Here is a 7,855-nt window from a genome sequence, read left to right on the forward strand (position 1 = left end):
GGATAATATAGCACAATATAGACTGAGATTCAAATTAACTTTTGATAAAACAGGGGAGTAAGTACTTGTATAGAAGTAACATTTTAAATACCATAAAAATACTCAACTTCTACAAAAACCCACAACAGTGAAAAGATAGTCTGGTAAATCCAACATGTGTAAAAACTACGCACAAAAACCATAGTATAAGGGAAAAGAGGAAAAAGCTATTATACAAGTAGCAGTTTTAAAAATATAACTTTTTTCCCTATCATCAATTACACATTAACTTACACACACTAATTGAAAATATGCTACAACCACAATGTCTGGGAAAGCAGCTTATCATTTTCTAAATGGATTTTCCTCCACATTTTTGTATATTGTAGCTGTTAATACTACACTAGCACAATTAGCAATAATGTTCAATTCTCAGCAAAGGGTTCTCCCCCTCAAAGCAAGTTTTGAACATGAAAACCTATGCTTACAAAAATTTTAAACTATCCTTTTCAGCAGTCTAAATATTTCAAATGAAAACCATTACAAACTTCTCAAGTGTCCTTTCCTCTGGGTCTGTCAACCAAGTTATCTAATGTAGAATCCTTCAGAGAGATTTCTGTTTCCCTCTCTTCACTAGATGACTTTTTCTTAGAGCTGGTCTCATGGTTGTCTTTGCTTTCTTCACTGCTATTTCCTTTTGTTGTGGCTGACTACCATCTTGAACATCAGATCCTCTATTTACAGTCTTTGAACCTGTAAATAGCTAGCTTTTTGTTTGGCTCTTTCTTTTCTTGATCTTTGGTTTTATTCGCTTCCTCATGCTGACTTGGTTCAGCAAGAGACTTATCAACACTTGTGTGATTACAGAGTCTCCTTCACCAACCAAAAACATGTTCTAAGGAGCTCTGGTAGGGTAGTGGTTACTAATCGGGCTGTGAACCACAAGGTCAGCAGTTCGAAACTACTAGCTGTTCCATGGGAGAAAGATGAGGCTTTCTGCTCCTGTAATGATTTACAGCCTTAGAAACCCTGTACAGGGTCACTATGAGTCAGAACCGATTCCATGGCACATAGCAACAACAAATTTATTATATAATATTGTAAACTTTTCCATGATAACCTGACTAACTTTGAATCACTGTATTTTTTTCAGTGTTGTAATCATCTCTGTGTGTTTCTGAGCTTGTGGCATTGTGACCTGAAGTGAAGCAAGTTCATCCAAGGCCCCAGTACATCTGTTCACATCAAGATTATCAATTTTGAGTGAGTTTTTTATTTCAGCACGTATCCTTTGACGTCAGGAATCCATTGATGTTTCTCACTTCTCCACTTTCTTAACATCTGGCTTCTTCCCCTCATCTTTATTCTGCCGCTCAGTTTCCATTTGCTCCTCTTGCTTGCATTTTCTCTTAGTTGCCTCCTTCTCATGCTGCCCTTTTAGCATATTCTGTCTATGGGCAGTCTGAAATTTTCTCCCGCATTTTCTCATCTTTTCACCTTCTTGATCATCCCCTTTTTCTTCAGAATCAGAGACTGATGCAACCCCTGCTTTAGGCAAATTTTCCTTTTTGATTCCACTTCTTTCTCCTTCCTTCTTTCTTGATGTTTTCTGCATCATTTCAATAATTTGCCCAGAGAATCCTTCAATAGTGAAAGTGGAGGCTTGAATTTTTTCTTCAATTCCCCCAGTTTGAGAAATGCTGAGCTTGTTCTTCCTTTTTGGTGTGCTGATTCCAGATCTTTGCACAGTTTGTTGTGATATTTGGCTTTATCTTCCTAAGCTGATCTTTGAAAATTTCTGTTCAGCTCTTGTACCTCCTCATTTCTTCCATTTGCTTTAGCATCTCTATGCTGGAGAGCAAGTTTCAGTGTTTCTTTTGACATCCATTTTGACCTTTTCCTTCTTTCTTGTCTTCTTAATGACTTTTTGCTTTCTTCATGTATGATGTTCTTGATGTCATCCCACAACTCTTCTGGTCTTATTAGTGTTCAATATATCAAATCTGTTCTCCAGATGATCTCTAAATTCGGGTAGGATATATTCAAGGTCATATTTTGGCTCTTGTGAACATGCTTTCATTTTCTTCAGCTTCAATTTGATTTTGCATAGGAGTAATTGATGGTCTGGTCCACAGTCTGCCCCTGTCTTTATTTTCACTGACGATATGAAGCTTTTCCATCATCTCTTTCTGCAGATGTAGTCAATTTGATTTCTATGTATTCCATCAGGTGAGGTCCATGTGTATAGTTGTTTCTTATGCTGTCTAAAGAAGGTATTTGAAATGAACAAATCATTGATTTTGCAGAATTCCATGATGTGTTCTCCAACATCATTTTTATCACCAAGGCCATATTTTCCAAATATTGATCCTTCTTTGCTCCTAACCTTTGCATTCCAATCACCAGTAATGATCAATACATCTTGATTTCTTGTTTGATCAATTTCAGGTTGAAGAAGTTGGTAGAATTCTTCTTATTTCATCCTCACTGGCTTTAGTGGTTGGTGCGTAAATTTGAATAATAGTGGTATTTCCTGGGCTTCCCTTTAGGTGCATGGATATTATTCTATCACAGACAGTGTTGTACCTCATGACTGATCTGGATATGTTTTTCTGACAATGAATGCAACACCATTCCTCTTCAATTTGTCATTCCCAGCATAGTAAACCATGTGGTCGTCATATTCAAAATGGCCAACAGTCCATTTCAGCTCACTAATGCCTAAGATACCGATGATTATGCATTCCATTTTATTTTTGACAGCTTCCAATTTTCCCAGATTCATACTTTGTACATTTCATGTTCTGATTTTCAGTGGATGTTTACAGCTGTTTCTCTTCATTTTGAGTTATGCCCCATCAGCAAATGAAGGTCTTGCAGGATTTTCTCCTATGGGCTTTACTCCATTCGCGTTATCACTGTGAACTCTACTTTGAGGAGGCTGCTCTTCCCCAGTCGCATTTTGAGTGCCTTCCAACCTGAGGGCCTCATTTTCCAGTGCCATATCTGATGGTGTTTCTCTGCTATTCAGAAGGTATTCAGTGACTAAATATTTGGAAGTAGTTCATCACTCTTTCTTCCTAGTCTATCTTCATCTGGAAGCTCATCTGAAACCTGTCCACCATGGGTGACCCTGCTGGTATTTAAAATACCGGTGGCATATCTTTCAGAATCACAGCAACTCACAAGCCACCACAGTATGACAAATCGACAGACGAGTGGTGGTTTCCTTCATTAATATCTGATCATAATTATCTGGCTATAATCTTAATGACAATTATAATAAAAATAATTTAATTTGTTGGATGTCTATTATGGAATAGGAGTCCTGGTGTGAGACTATGGAATAATGCATTGGACAGAAGATCAGTTTGAACTTCAGAGTCAATGATTCAAATTCAGCAGCTGCGCCTCGAAACCGTATACCGGATATTCATACTCATACTCACTGTGAGTCAGAACTGAATCAAAGGCACTTAACAATAACGATTATGGAGTAGTCTCTTTCCTTTTTTAATTCACGAATTCATTCACGAACTGAGAGAGAAATACTATTATCCCCATTTTGCAGATGAAGAAATTAAGGTGATTTGCTTAATTAAGGTTATAAGCAGGTTCTTTCCAAAGCCAGAACTGAAACCCAGATAATTCAATTGGGTCTGAAGCTTGTTGTGTTTTGTACCACATTATTATGCCTCCGAAATTATGCTGTCATTGTACTTTTCTACAGACACCTTCCCTGATGTCCATTTTTATTTTTATTTTATTAATGCCCACCTAAATTCTTTACCTTTGTAATCAGAGAACGATATCCATGAATTTTCCAGATTCCTACTTCTCAAGATTGTCTGGTTATTCCACACAATAGAAGGAACATCTTTAAATTAATGAATGTTGCTGTTTGTTAAATTTATGTCTAGTAATTTATTTAAAAATCAATTCATTTTTAGACTTCCTTTGCCATCTATATGTCCATTTACCTGCTCATTTACATATATTTTTCCTGATCAGAATCACTGTTGCATTCTATTGTTGTCTAGATGTAATGGAGTCCTGCTGTGTCACTGAAGGATAAGCACAGGACTGCTCAATGCAAGGATGGCATTTCAAACCTGCTAGCTGCTCCTTGGAAACACCATACAGGGAGAATCACTCTGAATCAGAACTGACTTGATGGCACTTGACAACAACAATGAGATGAACTAAGGTGCTCTAAATCTGAGAATGTAGTTTTAAAATTGTAACCCTTTAAAAGATACTTTTGAAAGAGTATAGTGATTTTATTTATTTTCTCATTAGTAATAACATGACTGGAATCCTGGTATAGTGATGTAGGATAAGAACTGAATTGCAAGGTTGGTTTGAACTGCAAGGTCGCTGGTTCAAACTTACCAGCTGCTCATAGGAAACCCTATACAGGATTGCTATGGGTCAGAACTGGCTCAAAGGCACTTAACAACTTACCAACAAAAAGACCATGATTAATAAAATTGATGTTTTCCGTTTTTACTTTAGCAAACCATCTGGAGCAAAATGTACATAAAAGGGTTAGTTAAGCCCTGTTTTGCTTGGTATCATATATTTTTATGAACACTTGCTTTCTCTATTCTGTATTTGGCAAGCCTCAAGCATTTTAAATTAATAAATTTCTCAACCACTTAGAGAAGAGATTTAAAACAAAGTTTACTCTGAAGATGTAAGTTGAGACTGAGTTATACCACTGTTTTATTATTCCTAATGGCACTGAGTCAATCCACAAATATTTCATGCTGCAATTTTCTACTGTTATGAAAATGCATAATGTTAATCATTGTAATACTTTATAAACTGACCATAAACCAATGTTTATAGTCAGTTAATCACTGTAATATTTTGCTTTAGGTAATTTAGTACATTATCATAATGTATCAACCTACTTAATATAAATTTTAAAGTGAACATAATAAAAATTGTATATCATTAATATATTATGTATTCTAACTTGAAATTTTAAAATATAACTGAAATTTGGACAGAGTTCAGATGTTATATGACTTTGGTTTCTTCTAAGTTTGCTGGGAAAGGAGTGAAGAATTAATGAAGAACAGAAAAGGGAACCATTATTTTACCTCTAGCTATTTGTGCAACCATTTTACAATCTGTTTTAGGCAAGAATAGCTTTGGATTTCCTCAGGCCACAATATAGGAATATGTAATCACTGAGTTTTTAAAGGTAAAACTTCAAGTAAGAGAAGGTCACCCCAAAAATGTTTTTTTTTTTTTTTTAATCAATAGATTTGCTGATAAATTCAAAACCAAACCTGTTTCCCTCTAATAGATTTGGACTCAAGATGGACCCATGTGTTATAGATTATGACTGAGTTCCATAAGGTTTTATTGACTCTAATCTTTACAAGTAGTCCTGGTGAGGTGCTGTGGGTTAATGTGCCAGACTGCAAAATCATTTGAACTGCAAGGTCGGTGGTTCAAGTTCATCAGCTGCTCCTTGGAAGCCCTATACAGGGTTATATGGATTGGAATCGACTCGACAACACTTAACAACAAAAGCAACAGTCTTTACAGACCAATAACCATGTCTTTCTTTCGAGACCCCAGTGAATTTATTAAAACCACACATTTTTCAATTTGTCGCGTACAAACTCTTTGTGGCACCCAAGGACCTTGTTTTGTGAGTAAAAAAACAAAAGACAAAACCACACACATTGTTGATGAGTTGATTCTCAATTATTGTGACACTATAAGACAAGATAGAGCTGCCCCATAGGGTTTTCCTTGCTAAAGATCTTTGGAGCCAAATTCCACATCTTTACCTTGTAAATTGAAGTGACTTGTGAGTTTGATCTACTGACATTTTGAATAGCAGTTGAGCACTTGTAACACTGCACCCCAAGGCTCCTCTACAATTCACCTATCATTTTGTTGCACTGTGGTGGCTGTGTGTTGCTGTGATGCTGGAAGCTATGTCACCAGTATTTTGAATGCTGGAAGAATTACATATGGTGGACAGGTTTCAGATGAACTTCCAGATACTGAGAGGTTTGGAAGAAGGAAAGCTGGACTACTTCTGAATTATTAGACACTGAAAACCTTCTGAACAGCAGTGAAACATTGTCAGATAGCACCATAATATTGAATATTAAAACATGATAAATGGCACCGGAATATTGTCAGATATAGTATTGGAAAATGAGCCCTTCAAGTTGGAAGGCACTCAAAATATGACTGGGGAAGCGTTGTCTCATGAAAATGGAGTTCACCGTGATGACAGGAATGGAGTAAAGCCTTCGGGACCTTCATTTGCTGATGGGGCACAATTCAAATTTAGAAGAAACAGCTGCAAATATCCATAATAACATGAATATAGAATGTATAAAGAATGAATCTAGGAAAATTTTAAATTGTCAAAAGCGGAATGAAATCCAAAAACTTTGATGTTCTAGGCATTAGTGAACTGAAATGGACTGGTTGGTATTGGTGATTTTGAATCTGACCATCACATAGTTTACTATTCCAGGAATGATGAATGGCGTAACATTCATCATCAAAAAGAACACTTGAAGATCTGGCTTGAAGTATAATGCTATCTGTGATAAGATAATATCCATATGCCTACAAGGAAGACCAGTTAATACCACTATTATTCAAATTTATGCAACAACCACTAAAGCCAGTGATGATGAAATTGAGGAATTCTACCAAATTCTTTAGGCTGAAATTGAACAAGCATGCAATAAAGATGTATTGTTAATTACTTGTGATTAGAATACAAAATTTGGATACAAAAAGGAAGGATCAGTAGTCAGATAATAAGGCCTTGGTGATAGCTTTGATGCTGGAGGTAGCATGATAGAATTTTGTAAACCAGTCACTTCTACATTGCAAATACCTTTAAAAGACAACATGAAAGACAATTGTACACATGAACTTTACCAGATAAAATACACATAAATCAAATTGACTACATCTTTAGAAACAGATGGTGGGAAAGTTCCATTGTTGTTGTTAAGTGCCGTTGAATCAAATTTCAAACCATAGTGACCCTGTAGAGGGTTTTCCGAGGAGCAGTTGGTGATCTTAAACCACTAACCTTGTGATTCAAAATGACTTTGTAGTCCACTGTATTAATCTACAGCACTACATCAGGACTCCTGGAAAAGCTCCATATCATCAACAACAACAACAACAAAAAAGGCCAGGGGCAGACTGTGGAATAGACCATCAATTGCTCATATGCAATTTCAGGCTGAAGTTGAAGAAAATTTAAAGTAAGTTCATGAGAGCCAAAATATGACTTGAACATATCCCACTTGAATTTAGAGATCATCTGAATAAAATATTTGATGTATTAGACACTAAAGTACAAAGACCAGAAAAATTGTGGAATGGCATCAAAATGCTCATACAAGAAGGCAGCTAAAGGTTATTAAGAAGACAAGGAAGAAAAAAAAAAAAAGACCAAAATGGATGTCAGAAGAAACTGAAATTTGCTCTCCAGAGTAGAGATGCTAAAGCAAATGGGAGAAATGAGGAGATAAAAGAGCTGAACAGAAAATTTCAATGGATAGCTCCAGAAGACAAAGACTTATAATGAAACACACAAAGACCTGGAGTTAGAAAACTAAAAGGGAAGAACAGGCTCAGCATTTCTCAAGCTGAAAGAACTGAGGTAAAAATTCAAGTCTTAAGATCATCAATGAAAAATTTGGGACAAATGTGAAGGCACTAATGATGGGAATACATGGACTACAAAATATTTTGGAAACCACACAAACAAAAATAGACAAAATAGATGAGTGGGACATACTGAAAATTTAAAACTTATGCACATCAAAAGATTTCACCAGAAGAGTAAAAAGGGAACCTACAGAATGGGAAA

General features: G+C 36.0%; 1 pseudogene; it reads right to left on the minus strand.

Annotated features, from left to right (window-relative positions):
* Positions 1-530: 530 nt before the first annotated feature.
* LOC102837643 overlaps positions 531-7,855 on the minus strand; it is a 48,208-nt pseudogene continuing 40,883 nt past the window's right edge.

The sequence above is a fragment of the Chrysochloris asiatica genome, unplaced genomic scaffold (assembly GCF_000296735.1).
Source record: "Chrysochloris asiatica unplaced genomic scaffold, ChrAsi1.0 scaffold00010, whole genome shotgun sequence".
Taxonomy (NCBI): domain Eukaryota; kingdom Metazoa; phylum Chordata; class Mammalia; order Afrosoricida; family Chrysochloridae; genus Chrysochloris; species Chrysochloris asiatica.